The 19,158-nt window shown below is 42.9% G+C and overlaps 1 pseudogene; it reads right to left on the bottom strand.

Annotated features, from left to right (window-relative positions):
* Window positions 1–2,732: 2,732 nt before the first annotated feature.
* Window positions 2,733–19,158, bottom strand: part of LOC129676529 (solute carrier organic anion transporter family member 1A5-like) — a 40,453-nt pseudogene continuing 24,027 nt past the window's right edge.

The following is a 19,158-nucleotide window of genomic DNA, read 5'->3' as shown; positions in this document are numbered from 1 at the left end:
AGCATCTTCAACAAATGGTGCTGGTCCAACTGGCTGTCTACATGTAGAAAAATGAAAATAGATCCATACTTATCACCCTGCACAAAACTGAAGTCCAAGTAGATCAAAGACCTCAACATAAAACCAGACACATTAAATCGGCTAGAAAAAAAAGTGGGGAATGCCCTTGAACTCATTGGCACAGGAGACAACTTCCTGAACAGAACACCAACAGCACAGGCTCTAAGAGCAACAATCAATAAATGGGACCTCATGAAATTGAAAAGCTTCTGTAAAGCAAAGGACACTGTCATCAAAACAAAATGATTGGGAAAGAATCTTCACTAACCCTATATCTGACAGAGGGCTAATATCCAGCATATATAAAAACTAAAGAAGCTGAAAAGTGGAAAACCAAGTAATCCAATTAAAAAATGGGGAACAGAGCTAAACAGAAAATTCTCTGTAGAGGAATATTGAAAGGGAAAGAAACACTTAAAGAAATGTTAAACCTCATTAGCCATCAGGGAAATGGAAATCAAAATGATTCTAAGATTTCACCTCACACCCATCAGAATGGCCAAGATAAAAAACTCAAGTGACAATACATTTTGGAGAGGTTGTGGAGAAAGGGAACCCTCCTCCACTGCTGGTGGAAATGTAAACTTGTACAACCACTCTGGAAATCAATTTGGCACTTTCTCAGACAAATAGGAATAGTGCTTCCTCAAGATCCAGCCATACTCAATAGCAGAATATCAAATGGTAGAGAAACACTTAAAGAAATGCTCAACATCCATAGTCATCAGGGAAATGCAAATCAAAACGACTCTAGATTCCACTTTACACCCATCATAATGGCTAAGATCAAAAATTCAAGTGACAACACATGCTGGAGAGGTTGTGGAGAAAGGGAAACCTTCTTCCACTGCTGGTGGGAATATAAACTTCTACAACCACTCTGGAAATCAATCTGGCTTTTCCTCAGACAACTAGGAATACTTCTTCCCAAAGATCCAGCTATACCACTCCTAGGCATATACCCAAAAGAGGCTCAAGTATGCAATAAGGACATTAGCTCAACCATGTTTGTATCAGCCTTATTTGTAATAGCCAGAAGCTGGAAACAGCCCAGATACCCCTTAATTGAAGAATGGATGCAGAAATTGTGGTACATCTACACAATGGAGTATTACTTTGCAATGAAAAACAAGGAAATCATGCAATTTGTAGGTAAATGGTGGGACCTGGAAAAGATCATCCTGAGTGAGCAGTCCCAGAAGCAGAAAGACACACATGGTATAAACTCACTCATATAGACTTATAGGATAAACCTATTAAAATCTGTACATCTAAAGAAACTAATCAAGAGATAGGACCCTGACTAAGGGAAATAGTAGGTTTTGGAGAGAGCAGGAGCCCCACAAGGAGAGCAACAGAACCAGAAAATTTGAACACAGGGGTCTTCCCAGAGACCCATACTCCAACCAAGTACCAGGCATGGAGATAACCTAGAACCGCTGTGCAGAACCGCTGCCTAGAACCATGGCAATTTAGTGTCTACGTGGGTTACATAATAATGGGAAGAGGGACTGTCTCTGACACAATCTCATTGGCCTGCTCTTTGATTACCTCTCCCTGAGGGGAGAGCAGTCTTACCATGCCACAGAAGATGACAATGCAGCTACTCCTGATGAGATCTGATAGACTAAGCTATGAAGGAAGGAGAAGAGGACCTCCCCTATCAATGGACTTGGGAGGGACATGCGTGAAGAAGGGGGAGGGAAGGTGGGATCAGGAGGGGAGGAGGAAGGGGTTTATGGGGGGATACAAAGTGAAAAAAGTGTAAAAAAAAATGAAATAAAAAATTGCCAAAAAAAGACACAATTACTGTCTCTCCTTTCTTAATTTTTTTAAATCACATTCTGTGTTTTGGAAGTTTACTTTTTAACTTCTTACATTGTTGGTTACATTGACATGCTATTTTGCATTCTGTTCAATTTAGACACATAACAATGCTAAATGGAAAACAGATTCACCTCCAGGTTTCCCCGCCCCTTCCCTCCTTCTTTCCTGCATATCTGTCTGCTGTACTATGACCACACAAAGATGAGCATAAAGCTGAGAATAATAACCCTTCTCCCCAGACCTCATGAACACCATGAGGAGATCCCCAAGCACTCCAGTCCCTTGTATTTTGGACTGCTTTCTCCACTGCAATGTACCAAGGAAGGACCTGTGCTCTTAGAGTAAAAGACTACCTCCTTCATAAGGTGTCAGCCCCAGGTACTAGCATATGCTTGTGAGCACAAGTACCTGGGAAGTCAGAGGCATCAGATCATCCAAAGCTGGGGTCACATGTGCCTGTGAGACTTGGTGTGGGTGCAGGGAGCCAGACGCAGATCCTGAACAAGAATAGCACATGCTTTTAATTGCTGAACCATCTCTCTAGCCCCATGAAACTTTCCTTTTATAATACAAACCCTCCAATTCAGTAAATCATAACAACCTGGAAGATAACTGAAAAATGCCTTTCAGTTAGGTAGTCTCCTTTCTCATTAATATTGATTTGGGTTTGGACCATCTCCCAATGGCCCTTGGAAGAAATATTAGGACCCAGGCCCCTTCCATCCCCCCTCTCTCTTTTTTAACATAATTTTTTATTTATTACCATTTATTTATTCTGTAACAAAGCTGTAGCCCCACCCTTGATCCCTCCCAATCCCACCATTCCTCTCTCCCTCATCTCCTCCCATGCCCCTTCCCCAGTCCAGTGATTGTGGAGAACTTGCTCCCCTTCAGTCTGACCCTAGTCTATCAGGTCTCATCAGGACTGGCTGCACTGATCAAAGAGCCAGCCACTGAGTTCATGTCAGAGACAGACCCTGTTCCCCTTACTAGGAACTGGGGCATGTATACCACAGTATAGCAGTAGAGGACATAGAACAACTTGCATCAAACCCACCTTGTCAGGCTTAGTGCAAACATACCTTTCCACTGAGCCATCTATCTGGCCCCTCTTTAAGGTTTTAGTATAAGTTGATTTTGAAAGTAAATAGCTGTATGCTCTGAGGACACATGAATAAAATGAACACTGGGCTTAAGGCCTCCTGAATTTGAAAAAAGTAGACTTTGAGAACATTTTATACCACATCCTAGCTTAGATTTATTTTAACTTTATTTTGTCAGTATTTTACTGTATCTTGGGGCTTAAACCAGAGCCACATGTTTAGTAGGCAAACATTGTAACCCTAAGATAAAACCATATATCTAAAAAGGGCCTTTAAAGGATTGGCTTTCTCATGTGCCTGCTTCTAAGAAAGAGTTTTGTGATAAGGTTTGAATTGCCAAGGGGAAAAATCATGCAACAGTGTGGTTTTTTAATTACCTGATTTGGTTTGTCAGTGCTCTAAAAAAATAATCCAATGTGTGATGTGAGTAATGAAAGAAGGGATTGAAGACAAAAGGAGACACATTAATGAGAAGTCGAATCTTGGAAGCATCATGTCTAGAATAAAATAAAAGCGCTAACATCTCCTATATGTGGATGTCTATTTCAATGTAGCATGACTTCAGTGCATATTTTCAGCTTGAAAGACCTCCAACATCAAAACGGAAATTCAATGGAGTTAGTGTTTCAGAAATAGAAAATTTTTAAGCTATTTAAACTTCTACAGAAAACACAAATTTTCCTTGATTGAATTAAAAGAGAAGATGCCATCTGAAATTGAAGGCAGGTTTACAGTTCAGTGTGGGGGTTACCATAGAAGTCTTCTCTGGGAAATTCTTAAGTGTTAGCCCAACGTTCTATTTTTATCATTAGTAAAAATACTTTTTGAGGTCTCTAAAGAAAATAGTCCCTATAGTACCTCTCATCATTCAGAACAAGTGAAATGTATATTCTCTTCATGGGCTTGTGAAGGGCAGAAGAAAACTCACTACAGCTTGGTTTTCAGTTCTCCATCATTGTCCACCTCAGGACTTCTGTGCACTTCCATGCACCGCTTTCCTTCTCTGCAGGTTTAGTTTCTGAAGAGTTGATTTCCTCAGGGAGTTGAAGCTTCCTCACAAGTATTAGAATGAAGAATGCAGGGAGAAAGCTTGATGCTTTTATTGCTGCAGACATCCCAAGGTAGACACGTCTATTGAAAAGAGCTGATCTGTATCAAATCTTAATGTGCTTAGTGAAAGATAATTTTTTATATTCTTACAGATTGTTTTACTCTTCCAAGAAAAGCATCTAGTAATAATTCTGCCCCTGAATTTTATATAATCTTCTATGCTGAGTTATTAATTTTGTTTGTTAAAGTGTCAAAAAATTTTCACTATAAAATATTAGATAACTTTTCTTCATGTTGATTATGTCTCATTTCCATTTGGAAATGACTGGATTTAGGATCATTATAGAAATGTATCTCTGGGTGTGTCTGTGATGGAATTTTCAGACAAGTTTAGCTGACACTGAATTTCCACCATGAATGTAAGAAGCACTCAGTGCATCCAGAAACAACGTTCAACATGACCAGCCTCCTAAATCATATCCTCCATACCTCCTGTGCCTCTACCTCCCATATCGCCACCATACCTCCTCTGTCATTTCCTCTGACACCATGTCTTTCTACCATTATGACCTGTTCTCTGAAATACTGAGCCAAAAAAAACATAAATCAGATTTAGGGACCTCCTCTTTTCTGGTTGTTTTGCTCACACAGGTTTTATACATGTGTTTTGATCATACATGTATAAAACATCATAGAATCATCTTTCAAGTTGTGTCTGCTCAGTATTCCTATCCTGTCACACCAATAGATTTTTGTGACATTGAAATCCTTGTATGTTTAAAATAAGTCCTATTAGTCATTTTATATGTTAAACAATTTAGCTTGTTAATGTTCATACACAGTTTTGCATGTACAGTAATCAAATTATCTTATAATATTTTTATTACTTTTAGTTATGTATGTGTGTTTTGTCTCTGTGCAAATGTGTGTTCATGAGTCCTGGGAGTTGGAGTCAGAGGAAGTTGTGAGCTGTCCCATGTGGATTACAGGAATTGAACTTATCTCCCTGGCAAGGGCAATGTGTGTTCTTAACCCCTGAGCGATCTCTTTAGCCACTAATTCTGTCTATTTGAGGAACATGCTCAGGGTAAGCATGAGGGCTGTACAAGCTTGCCGAAAATAATTAGATAAGCTTTCCTTTCACAGTTTCTTAAAATAACCTATACACTTTCATAAGCGTCTCTTCTTTGTAAATTAGGTAAAATATGCCTTAAGGTTTCTGGATTTCATGTGTTTGGGAAATCAGTATTTTTGACAAATGCACATTTCTAAACAACTGCAAAAGTATTCTTTCCTATTCTCAACATATTTATAGGAACTACGTTGTGATACACAGTCTTGTCAACTTCACACAATCTAGGATCTCCCAGGAAAGGAGTTTCAGTGAAAGCCTGTGTAGATTATGTTGGCTGGTGAATATGTCTGTTAATCTTTATTTTGATCACATTAACTGAGATGAGAAGACACAGCCCAGAGTTGGTTGCACCATTTCTTAGGCAGGAAATCCTGGGATACATAAGAGAAAATGGAGCAAGGGCTTGTTGTACACCTTTCATATCAGTACTTGGAAGGCAGGGTTAGACACATCTCTGAGTTTAAAGCCAGCCTGGTCTACAAAGTGAGATCCAGAAAAGCCAGGGCAGTAGACAGAGAAACCCTGTCTTGAAAAACAAAAACAAACAAATTAATGAAAAAGAATAGAGGAAATTGCCTGAGGAAGATGGCAGCGCCGGGAGAACACTGTGTCTGAGAAGCGAGACAACACTCTTCATGCAGCGACCAGGAGACTGAACTCTGGGCCCTAAAACTACAGCGTTCGTGTTTCCCAGGTGAGGGGAGGCTCCTACAGTGTGGAAATTGGTCGGGTCCACTCTCGGGCTGCCCAGCCAGAACCCAGAATCTGGGTTCTGGGTAATCTGGGCTTTGGATCTTCGCGCTGGAGCTGCAAGCCTGTGTGTCCTGATCACTTTTCCAGGCTGATCGGTGGGCACAAGGGTGCCAGAGACTGAGAGTCCCAGTCACAAGAAAACCCCACAGGAAAGGAAAGTTGCTAGACTGATCACAGTTCACCCAGTCTTTCCCTGAAAGGTCTCCCTGACCACAGGTACCCACCACCATAACAACTGAGCTCCTGCCTCTTGAGGAGAGCAGCTGCGTGCCCAGTTCAAAATCCCTGCTCCCTCTTCAGAAGAGGCAGGAGGCGTCCAGCAGAATCTGCCACAGACCACATTGTCTGTACCCCAACCCGAGATTGGGGCTGAGAAAACCCAATCCTTTCGGGCACTCCCCCAAATGCCACCAAAACCCTGCCACAGTGAAGCGGAAGAATAAAGAGGCACACAGCAGCTTCACAGTGCCAGGACCCCAGTGCTGCCGGCTGCTCCTAGGAAACAAACTTCAGCTTGGGATCTGGGACTGTGGTCATTCAACACATCCTGAGACTCTCCTGGGTCCAGCACAATAAGGTCTAGCAGCAAGTCTTATCACCGGCACCCCCCCGACCCCTGGCAGAGAAACCCTGGCTCAGGATCGGACTGAGAAGTCCAAATCCCTTCTGGCACTCCCCTGAGAGCACTGCCATAAGCTTGCCCTAGCGGAGGGGAAGGTCAGAAGGGAAGGACAGAGAGGCAGCCTACCACAGGACACAGCACCCCCTCTCTAGCACATCCAGCGGCCCCTAGCAGAGAAACCCAAGCTCTGGATCTGAGGACACTCAACCCTACCTGGTACTCTCTCACAATCAGCAAACATAGGTTCTTCCACCAGGCTGCTTCTGGCAGAGAGATCTGGGCCTGGGATTTGGGATTGAGAACACTCAGCCTAACTCTTTCCCGCGTTACCCTGGGACCACTCAACATAACCCCTCCTGGCAGAGGGAAAGGACAGGGAGGCAGCACACAAGAAAGGTAGACACCGAGTCCTGTGGCCACAGTGTCACAGAGCTGACTGTTACCCTACCCGTGCATTTTCCGCAGAAGGACCAAATCAGAGAGTAGAGAGCAAGGGGAATCCCTGTGCATTCCAACTGGTCCTGCAAGAGAGTGAGTGAGCCTTCTAGGAAGAGTTTGTCCCAGACCCAGGGCCTCTCCACAAAAAGAACCAGACGAGATCCCTGCCACTCACACCCATAGTGTGGGCATCATAGGGATTCTTGGGATAGCGACCCAACATTGAAGCTTCTGCCTTGTGGGTCCACCAGTGTAATCCAGGCAAACAAGCCCTAGATCTCAGACAGAACTGCATAATAGTGGGCTGCAGGCAACTGCAATAGTCAGAGAACCCACACATGCACAATGTGCCCGCTAAAAGCGCATGTGAATAGCGCCAGCATCACATTCCTTATTTAGACAAAACTGAAACCACAACGCATACTCCCAAACCAGTGAACCTCTCTTATCTTCCTGAACAGTCCAGAAAACAGCCTGAACTACAAACTCGAGGAACAAACAGTGAGGGTTATAAATAACCAGATGGCTAGAGGCAGACGTAAGAACACTCCCAACAAAAATCAGGACATAATGACCTCACCAGCAACCCCACAAAACAATAGACACTTCAATTCACTAAATATACAAGAAAACGACTTCAAAACTATGTTTCTCCAGCTATTAGAGGCCCATAAAGATGAAATGAACAAAGCCCTCAGAGAAATGGCCAAAGAAATCGAGACAAACCAAGAGGAAACAAATCGAGCTCTCAGAGATATGACCATGAAAATTGAGGCAAACAAAGAAGAAATGCACAAAGCTCTCAAAGAAATGTCCACACAAATAAAGGCAAATAAAGAAGAAATAAACAAAGCTCTCATAGAAATACAGGCAATTATAGCCAAAGAAGTAGAAGCACAATTAGTGATACATAGAGAGGAAATGGACAAAAAAATAGAAGCTGTCATTGAAAAGCAGGAGTCCACATTCAAACAGGTGAACGAAATGGTGCAAGACATGAAAACAGAATTAGAATCAATAAAGAAAACACAAATAGAGAAAAACCAGGAGCTGGAGAACATAGAGAAAAGATCAGGAACTACAAAGGTAAGCATCACCAACAGAATACAAGAGATGGAAGAAAGAATCTCAGGAGCTGAAGATACACTTGCAGAAATTGACACGTCTCTCAAAGAAAAAATAAAATCAGAAAAGTTCCAAACACAACTCATCCAAGAAACCAAGGACACCATGAAAAGACAAAATCTAAGAATAATAGGAGTAGGAGAAAAAGAAGACATCAGGCTCAAAGGTCCAGAAAATATTTTCAAGAAAATTATAGAAGAAAACTTTCCCAACTTAAAGAAGGAGATGGCCATAAACATACAAGAGGCCTACAGAACACCAAGTAGACTAGACCAGAAAAGAAATTCTTCACGTCACATCATAGTCAAAACACTGAACCTACAGAACAAAGAAAAAATTCTAAAAGCAGCAAGGGAAAAAGGCCAAGTAACATATGAGAGTAGACCTATCTGAATCATACCAGATTTCTCAACAGAAACTATGAAAGCCAGAAGGGCCTGGACAGAAATCATACAGTCCTTAAGGGACCACAGATTCCAAACCAGACTACTATACCCAGCAAAACTTTCAATCAACATAGACGGAGAATTCAAAATATTCCATGAAAAAAAAAAACAAATTTAAACAATATCTACATAGTAACCCAGCTCTACAGAAGTTACTAGAAGGGAAACTCCAAACCAAAGAAAACAACTACATCTAAGGAAACAGAGGAAATAGATAACCACACAACAAAAAAATCAAAAAAATACAAGCAATGAAACTCAGTAACACCACAAACCCCACATCAAAAGTAAGCAACAATTCTTGGTCACTAGTATCTATCAACATCAATGGACTCAACTCCCCAATAAAAAGACACAGACTAACAGAATGGTTGCGGGAACAGGATCCATCATTCTGTTACATCCAAGAAACACACCCATGCAACAAAGGTAAACACTACCTCAGAGTAAAGGGCTGGAAAAATGTTTTTCAAGCAAATGGTTCCAGAAAACAAGCTGGAGTAGCCATCCTAATTTCTAATAAAATAGACTTTCAACCCAAGTTAATCAAAAAAGGTAAGGAGTGTGGAGAGCCGCTTGGGCGTGCCCGGGCAAAACGCCATTACGAGATGGCGCCAACATCCAGCTCTGACCCTGGAAGACAAGTAATATTACGCATGCGCAAGGGCAAAAGCACACCAAGTCTTGGCCCCGCCCAGGGCGTCTTGTGAGGTAATGAGTAAGCAGCCAATCATAGACCACACACCCCCTTAGGGTGTATATAAGCACTGCGATTCCTGGGCTCGGGGTCTTCCTCTCATTACTGCTGAGTAAACGCTTGCTGCAGAAGAATCCTGGTGTCCGTGTGCGTTCTTGCTGGTGAGACAACCACGCGGGCTACAACTGGTGCCAAAACCCGGGACGCCGGGTTACCGACCATCGTCGGCGCTGAGGAGAACCCCCACTGTGGGGAGGATTCAGAACTGCAGTTTCAGGTAAGCTCTGAGAGACATGTTCCTTGAGCCCCTCGTGGCTATAGGAGTGGTTCTCTTGGCTTTTCTTTTGTTTTGCGTGGGCGGATATTGCTATCATCAATTTGGCTGCTAAAATAGTCCTTGGCCGTTGGAGACATAAGTCGGACATAGGTAAGCCGCCGTCTTCACCCTTGTGTAAGTTCTTTTGTAGATAAAGGAGCATCATGGGGGCCTCTCACTCCACAGTGAAGGCGTTACAACTTTTACTAAAAGAACATAATCTCACAATTAGAAAGAGATACCTGGAAAGTTTTGTCGAGGAGATTGATCGAGTTGCTCCTTGGTTCGCTGTCTCAGGAAACTTAACGCTTGCAGCCTGGGACAAATTAAAAGTTGATTTAGATCGAGAAAAGGGGCAGGATAAATTAAGAGCCGGTATCATTCCTTTATGGAAATTGGTCCGGTCTTGCTTGCAAGATTCAAATTCCCACCACACTATATTAGAGGGAGAAGCCATTTTAGGGGAACTACAGAATAGCATGTCAGAAACAGAGCGAAGTGAACGTCTTGGAGCCCGAAAGAAAAGACGTAAGGACAAGCAGTTAAACCCCTCCAAGGAGGAGAAAGATAAGGGAAAGGACACCCTGGGAGAGAAAGATAAAGAGGAATTTTCAATTAAAACTAGTAAAAAGAAGCCTTTGTATCCACTAAAGGAACTAGAGGCTTTGGGACTTTCCAGTTCTGATTCAGAGGGACTTTCCCCTTCTGAGGAGGAGGATCTAGAAGAGGAAGCAGCTCGCTATGAGAGAGAGAGAGGTACCACCCAGACAAGCGGCCACCCTGGCAAAATCGAAAGCAAATAAAAGTAGGAAGTCGGGGTGCTGTCTATTCTCGGCCCGCTGCTTCTGCCATTCCCTCTGCTCCCCCACCTTATTCCCCGGGTGGAGCCTCTAAGACATTTATGTCCTCTCAGGCTCGAAGGCAAATTTCTCTCTAGTACTCTGTATGGGAAAATGTTGAAGGAGGATGCACTCATGTAGCCGTAGATTACCCTCAGATCAAAGAGCTCGCAGAATCTGTCAGTAAATATGGTATAGATGCTAATTTTACCATTATGCAGCTAGAGAGACTTGCCACTGTGGCTATGACTCCTAATGATTGGGAGACCACTATTAGAGCTGCCTTACCTAACATGGGCCAGTATATGGAATGGCAGGCACTATGGTATGACGCCTGTTGAGCTCAAGCTCGGACTAATGCCTTGGAAGTGGGTCCCCAGAGAGAATGGACCTTTGCTCTCTTAACAGGACAAGGTCAATATGCCAACAATCAGACCGACTATGAATGGGGAGCTTATGGGCAGGTTTCAACCTCTGCTATTAGAGCTTGGAAAGCACTTTCAAAAAAGGGGGAACCCACAGGTCATTTAACAAAAATAATTCAAGGTCCTCAGGAGCCTTTTGCTGATTTCGTGGCCCGAATGACGGAATCAGCAGGCAGGATCTTTGGTGATCCGGAACGAGTTAAGCCAATGATAGAACAATTAATCTATGAAAATGCTTCCCCCGAATGTAAAGCAGCTATCCTCCCAAGGAGAAATAAGGGATTAACAGACTGGATAAAAATCTGCCGAGGACTGGGAGGACCTCTTACAAATGCTGGTTTAGCGGCAGCTATTTTACAAAGTAGAAGCCAAGGTCAATCAAAGAATTCTAGGGTTTGTTTCAACTGTGGAAAACCTGGACATCTCAAATGAGAATGTCAGACTGAACAGCAGAAAAAGATCCCTGGTCTCTGTCTAAAGTATAAAAAAGGACGCCATTGGTCCAATGAGTGTAGGTCGGTTAAGGATATTCAAGGAAAAATTATTTACCATGATGCCCCAGCTGAGGAGAAAAATGAAACTATTCCAAAAAACGAGCCTCTGGGCCCCAGGTCTCAGGGTCCAAAAAGATATGGGACACAGATCAACCCCAGGGGGACTTATGCGGCAGCCGAGTCACAAGAGGCTCCGCAGGAGTGGACCTCTGTGCCACCTCCCAATTCTTATTAGTCTCCCATATGGGAGTTCAACCAGTTCCGGTACAATTTTCTGGCCCTTTGCCTAAAGGAACTGTTGGCCTTATTTTGGGCCGCTCTTCACTTACATTGAAGGGACTTATGGTCCACCCTGGTATATTAGACCAAGACTTTACTGGGGAGCTTCAAGTTCTCTGCTCCTGTCCACAGGGTATATTTTCTATCTCGCCTGGGGATAGGATTGCTCAGTTGATTTTACTTCCAAGTTTACATGACAATTTTCCATCTGCTGAGGTGTCTAGGGGCTCCAATGGGCTTGGCTCTTCTGGAACTGATTTTGCCCACTTAGTAGTTGATCTCAAAACTAGGCCCACCGTACAATTAACAATAGACGGAAAAAATTTTACTAGAATCTTAGATACAGGAGCAGATGAAAGTATTGTTTCCTCCAACTGGTGGCCTAAGGCGTGGCCTGTTACAGTCATCTCATCCTTTACAAGGGCTGGGACATGAAGCCAGCCCCACAGTTAGTTCCCGCTCCTTGATTTGGCGGGATCCAGAGGGTCGAACAGGAATTTTTGTGCCTTATGTACTTCCTCTTCCTGTTAATCTCTGGGGAAGAGATGTTTTACAAGACCTAGGCCTTACTTTAACTAATGAGTATTCTCACCAATCCAGAGACATGATGAAAAAGATGGGATATAAAGAAGGAAAAGGGTTAGGGAAGAGGGAGCAGGGAAGGCTGAGCCCTGTTCCCCAAGAAGGCAATAAGGAGAGACAAGGTTTGAGTTTTTCCTAGCTGCCACTGAGGGCTCCATACCCATACCATGGCTTGCAGGGGAAGCAGTATGGGTTCCTCAGTGGCCTTTATCCTCTGAGAAATTAGAAGCTGCTACAAAGTTAGTTGAAGAACAGATACAGCTTGGTCATCTGGAACCTTCCACCTCTCCTTGGAATACACCTGTTTTTGTTATAAAAAAGAAGTCAGGAAAATGGAGACTTCTCCATGATCTGAGGGCCATTAATGCACAGATGCGATTACTTGGATCCGTGCAGCAAGGCCTACCTTTGCTCTCTGCTTTACCTAAGCAATGGAGGATTATAATTATAGATATTAAGGATTGTTTTTTCTCCATTCCCTTATGCCCACAAGACAGACAAAGATTTGCATTTACCTTGCCTAGTGTTAATCATTTGGAACCAGATAAGAGGTATCAGTGGAAAGTTTTACCCCAGGGCATGGCCAACAGCCCCACCATGTGTCAATTGTACGTACAGATGGCTCTTGACCCAGTTAGAAAACAATTTCCTTCTTTGTTATTGATCCATTATATGGATGACATTCTCATGTGCCATAAGGAACTAGCTGTTTTACAAGCATCATATCCTTTATTGTTAAAAACCCTAGGGCAGTGGGGCCTGCACATTGCCACTGAAAAGGTCCAAATTTCAGAAATTGGTTCCTTCTTGGGGACGGTCATTTGTCCTGAAAAGATAGTCCCTCAAAAATTAGAAATTCGAAGAGATCATTTGCATACTTTAAATGATTTTCAAAAATTATTGGGCGATATAAATTGATTAAGGCCATTTCTAAAAGTTCCCTCCGCTGAGCTAAAGCCCTTGTTTGATATTTTGGAGGGAGATACTCATATTTCTTCACCTAGAAAATTAACACCGGCTGCAAGCTGCGCCCTACAGATGGTAGAGAACGCTCTACAAGATGCTCAGTTAAAGCGCATAGATGAAATCAAGCCCTTTGACTTATGTATTTGCAAAACCAAGCATCCACCAACTGTCGTGTTATGGCAAGATGGACCCTTGTTATGGGTTCATCCTAATGCTTCTCCTGTGAAAATTATTGATTGGTATCCAGATGTGGTCGCTCAACTTGCCCTACGTGGGCTGAAGGCGGCCATCACTCATTTTGGAAAAGAACCTAAAACTTTAATAGTGCCTTATACTGCCCATCAAGTCCAGGTATTAACTGCTACCTCCGATCTTTGGGCTGTTTTAGTCACTTCCTTTAGTGGCCCAGTAGATAATCATTATCCTAAGCATCCTATTTTGCAATTTGCTTTGACTCAGGAGATTGTGTTTCCATGTGTTACATCCCGGGAACCACTCCCGGAAGGAATGGTTGTTTATACAGATGGGTCTAAAGCGGGAGTAAGAGCCTATGTGGTTAATGATAAGGTTGTAACCAAACAATATCACGAAACTTCACCCCAAATTGTAGAATGTTTAGTAGTACTTGAGGTCCTTGAGATCTTTCCGGGCCCCTTAAATATTGCTTCAGATTCCTGTTATGTAGTCAATGCAACCAAAGTATTGGAGGCTGCTGGCTTAATTAAGGATTCCAGCAAGCTTGCCAAGATTTTTCAAAAGATTCAATTTACCTTGATTAATAGAAGGTCTCCTGTTTTTATTACTCATATAAGGGCACATTCAGGCCTACCGGGACTGATGTCCCGTGGAAATGACCTGGCAGATCGAGCCACAAAATTAATAAATATTGCCCTTTCTTCAAAATTAGATTTGGCTCAGGATTTTCATAAAAGGTTTCATGTTACAGCTGAGACACTGTGTCGTCAATTTGGCATAACTAGAAAAGAAGCTAGAAATATAGTAACCCAATGTCAAAATTGTTGTCAATTCTTACCTATGCCTCATGTTGGAATTAATCCTAGGGGAATCCGTCCATTACAAATTTGGCAAATGGATGTTACTCACATCCCATCATTTGGCAAATTACAATACTTACATGTCTCTATTGATACCTGTTCTGGAGTCATATTTGCCTCTCCACTAGCTGGAGAAAAGGCTACCCATGTTATTCAGCATTGCCTCAAGGCTTGGAGTGCCTGGGGAAAGCCTAAAATTCTTAAAACTGATAATGGACCAGCATATACCTCTCAAAAATTTGGACAATTCTGTCGCCAGATGGGAGTAACCCACCTGACGGGCCTCCCCTATAACCCTTAGGGACAAGGAATAGTAGAGTGGGCTCACCACACACTCAAATCCTACTTAATAAAACAAAAAGGGGGATTCGAGGAGGCTCTGCCCTCAGTACCACGAGTGACTATTTCCATAGCACTCTTCACCTTAAATTTGGACAATCAAAGCCGGTCAGCAGCAGATCGCCATTGCTCAGAGCCTGACAGACCAAAAGAGATGGTCAAGTGGAAAGATGTCCTGACTGGTCAATGGAAAGGCCCGGATCCTATTTTAATGGGATCCAGGGGAGCTGTCTGTGTTTTCCCACAGGAAGAAGATAATCCCTTTTGGTTACCAGAACGCTTGACACGGAAGCTTGTGATACCTGAAGATGACTCCCCAAAGGACGTGCCTGCAGAGGTTCCTGGTGCTTGTTTGGATCCTCCTGATTTGGGTTCCTAGTATTATAGGGGACCAACGTTGGGCCATTTTATCTGCTTATCCAAAACCTATCCCAGTCAGACATAGTTCGCATGTTTTCCCCAAGTTTTTCACCTCCAATAAAACTTTAGGCTTACCTTATCTACCTCATGATGGATCTATAGCACCCTTGGGAGAGAGCCGTGCCTTCCTTGAGTCAGGGTCCCTCTGCTTTGTGTTTTCGATCACAGAAAATGTGACCGCGGAGGACGAGGGAGATTATATTCATTTGATTAACAGACCCTTGGCTTCATTTCAGCATTCGCGAAAAAATTATGCAAATATAACTCAAAAGCAGAGAGGGAGTGATGAGGGCATCCATGACATCTTTTATACCACCTGGGAACAAGTTACCTGGATAAATTGTACTTTCCTGGCGCCCGACTACAGGGTGTATTCTCAAGAGGAAACCGGGTGGAGATTGGGTGATGAGAACCATCCCCCTCAGCCTAGAATGGCCCCCTCTTGTCGTCCTGGAGACGAGGGGGTCCTCCTGCCATGGTCTGATTGTCAATCTTGGGTCACTTGCTGGGCTGACAAAGCCAAAACCTTCACTTTCTCCCCTAACATGATAGTGGATCCAAAAGAAGCTTCATGTATGAAAAAAGGATTGTTTGTGCAAAATGAAGGAATGGACCCATTTCACAAATGGGTGCTTTGTGGGATAAATGGCAGTTGCACGGATATTTCCTCTATAGGATTTCTCCAAGGCGGTGCAGTGGGAAAGTCAACAGTCACGGGTACTATGACTGCCACACAATTGGGAAAGCCTGGTGAGAGAAAAATATTGGTTAATACAATGAATTATCCACCTAGTCCCGTTTGTGTGTATCCCCCCTTTCTGTTTATAATCTTAATGCTCCTTTCGCAAATTGTAGTAGCGATACATGTTGGATGTCGCAGTGCTGGGATGCGAAACGATTCTCACATGCTATGGTTGCCAGAGTCCCTCAATGGATTCCCGTTCTGGTGGAAACACCATCCACCTTGTCTCTGTTCAGACAAAAAAGAGATTTTGTAATAACCGCAGCCGTTATCACAGCAATTTCCCTTAGTGCGGTGGCAGCCATGGTTGCTGGGATTGCCATGTCAAACAGCGTCCAGACAGGCCCGGTGTTAAATCAGTTATCTTGGGCAGTAACAGAGGCCATGAGCGTTCATTCATCCACCACCGCTCAATTAAAAGGTGGCCTGATGATTCTAAATCAACGTTTGGACCTGGTGGAAGAGAGATTAGACATCCTTTTTCAGTTAGCTCAAATAGGGTGTGAAAGAAAAATGGGAGCGCTTTGCATTACTAGTATACAATATGAAAACTTTACACAAGCCACTAATCTGTCCAGAGAATTGTCTTTATACTTTGTAGGAAATTGGTCAGAAGGATTTGATGAGACGCTGGAGGCATTAAGAGCAGCAATTGTGACGATTAATTCAACACGAGTGGACCTGTCACTGACGAAGGGACTCTCCTCGTGTATTTCTTCAGCCTTTTCATTCTTTAAAGAGTGGGTGGGGGTAGGCTTGTTTGGCACTGCCTTAGTTTGCGGTTTAGTGTTCTCACTTTGGTTGGTCTGTAAGCTCAAAGCCCAACAAAAACGTGACAAGGTGGTAATTGCTCAAGCGTTTGCAGCCATGGAACAGGGTTCCTCCCCCGCAATGTGGCTTTCAATGCTGAAAAAAAATTGAGTGCCTTTCGCTGACAGCCCATGCATCCCTAGGAGTCGAGCTCCATTGCACAGGGAAGGGTGTCACAGTGGTATGGTCTAATTTTCTTCACACTCGGGATGCGAGGTTAAGCACTGCACAGAGAAAGGCTCATAATAGGCAGTTCTTTGGGAAGCATGTTTGATTGCATGAAGGTTGTACCCAAGATCCTTCCCCTGGAAAAAGGTACGGGACGGGTCTAGAGTCGCATACAGGTGAAGGGCCTGTAGCTGGCTCTAGTACAATGCCCCATTTTTCACACTAGGGATCAAACCTCTACTTCCGCCCGTTGTGTTCTTGTTTGTTGGTCAGCTTCTAATAAAACAAAAAGGGGGAGATGTGGAGAGCCGCTTGGGCGTGCCCGGGCAAAACGCCATTACGAGATGGCGCCAACATCCGGCTCTGACCCTGGAAGACAAGTAATATTACGCATGCGCAAGGGCAAAAGCACACCAAGTCTTGGCCCCGCCCAGGGCGTCTTGTGAGGTAATGAGTAAGCAGCCAATCATAGACCACACGCCCCCTTAGGGTGTATATAAGCACTGCGATTCCTGGGCTCGGGGTCTTCCTCTCATTACTGCTGAGTAAACGCTTGCTGCAGAAGAATCCTGGTGTCCGTGTGCATTCTTGCTGGCGAGACGATCACGCGGGCTACAAAGGAGGGCCACTATATTCTCATCAAAGGAAAAATCCACCAAGAGGACATCACAATTTTGAATATCTATGCCCCAAATATAAGAGCACCTACATTCGTAAATGAAACAATATTAAAGCTTAAATCACACATTGATCCTAATACCTTAATAGTGGGAGACTTCAACACTTCACTCTCACCAAGGGACAGATCAACTAGACAGAAAACAAATAGAGAAATAAAAACACTTACAGAGTCCCTAAATCAAATGGACCTAATAGACGTCTACAGATCTTTTCATCCAAACTCAAAAGAGTATAACTTCTTTTCAGCACCTCATGGAACCTTCTCCTAAATAGACCATATAGTGGGTCATAAAGCAAGCCTCAACAGATACAAAAAGATTGAAATAATCTCTTGAATTCTATCTGACCACCATGGACTAAAGCTGGACCTAAACAACAACAGAAATAACAAAAAGCCGACACGCACATGGAAACTGAACAACTTGTTAGTCAACGACAGCTGGGTTAAGGAAGAAATAAAGAAAAAAATTAAAGACTTCCTAGAACTCAATGAAAATGAAGGCACAGCATACCCAAATTTATGGGACACATTGAAAGCGGTGCTCAGAGGAAAATTTATAGCACTAAGTGCCTGCAAGAAGAAATTCGTAACATCACATACAAACAACTTAATGGCCCAACTGAAAACCCTAGAAAAAAAAAGAAGCAGATACACCCAAGAGGAGCAGACGGCTGGAAATAATCAAAATAAGGGCTGCAATCAAACAGTTAGAAACAAATAAAACTATTCAAAGAATCAATGAAACAAAAAGCTGGTTCTTTGAGAAAATCAACAAGATAGACAAACCCTTAGCCAAACTAACTAAAAAGCAGAGAGAATCTATCGAAATCAAAAAAATAAGAAATGAAAATGGGAACATAACTACAGACGCTGAGGAAAATCAAACAATCATTAGGTCATACTACAAAAGCCTATATGCCACAAAATTTGAAAACCTAAATGAAATGGACAATTTTCTTGATAGATTCCATCTTCCAAAATTAAGTGAAGATCAGGTAGAAAGACTGAATAGCCCTATATCCCCCAAAGAAATTGAAGCAGTCATTCACAGTCTCCCCTCCAAAAAAAAGCCCTGGGCCAGATGGTTTCAGTGCAGAATTCTACCAGACCTTCAAAGAAGTGCTCACACCAATTCTCCTCAAACTATTCCACAAAGTAGAAACAGAAGGAATATTACCAAACTCATTCTATGAAGTGACAGTCACCCTGATACCTAAACCACACAAAGACCCAACAAAAAAAGAAAACTTCAGACCTATCTCTCTTATGAACATTGATGCAAAAATACTCAATAAAATACTTGCAAACCAAATCCAAGACCACATCAAAGATATCATCCACCATGACCAAGTAGGCTTCATCCCAGGCATGCAAGGGTGGTTCAACATATGAAAATCCATCAATGTAATCCAGCACATAAACAAAATGAAGGAGAAAAACCACATGATCATCTCCTTAGATGCCGAAAAAGCATTTGACAAAGTCCAACACCCATTCAGGTTTAAAGTCTTGGAGAGATCAGGGATACAAGGCACATACCTAACGATAGTAAAGGCAATATACAGCAAGCCTATAGCCAACATCAAACTCAATGGAGAGAAACTTAAATCAATCCCACTGAAATCAGGAACAAGACAAGGCTGCCCACTCTCTCCATACCTCTTCAACATAGTACTTGGAGTCCTAGCCAGAGCAATAAGACAACTAAAGGAGATCAAGGGGATACAAATCAGAAAGGAAGAGGTCAAAGTGTCACTATGTGCAGATGATATGATAGTATACATG

The sequence above is a fragment of the Psammomys obesus genome, unplaced genomic scaffold, assembly GCF_907164565.1.
Source record: "Psammomys obesus unplaced genomic scaffold, mPsaObe1.curated_primary_1811, whole genome shotgun sequence".
Classification (NCBI taxonomy): domain Eukaryota; kingdom Metazoa; phylum Chordata; class Mammalia; order Rodentia; family Muridae; genus Psammomys; species Psammomys obesus.
The sequence above is the reverse complement of the archived record's forward strand: the minus strand, read 5'-3'. Positions and strand labels throughout refer to the sequence as shown.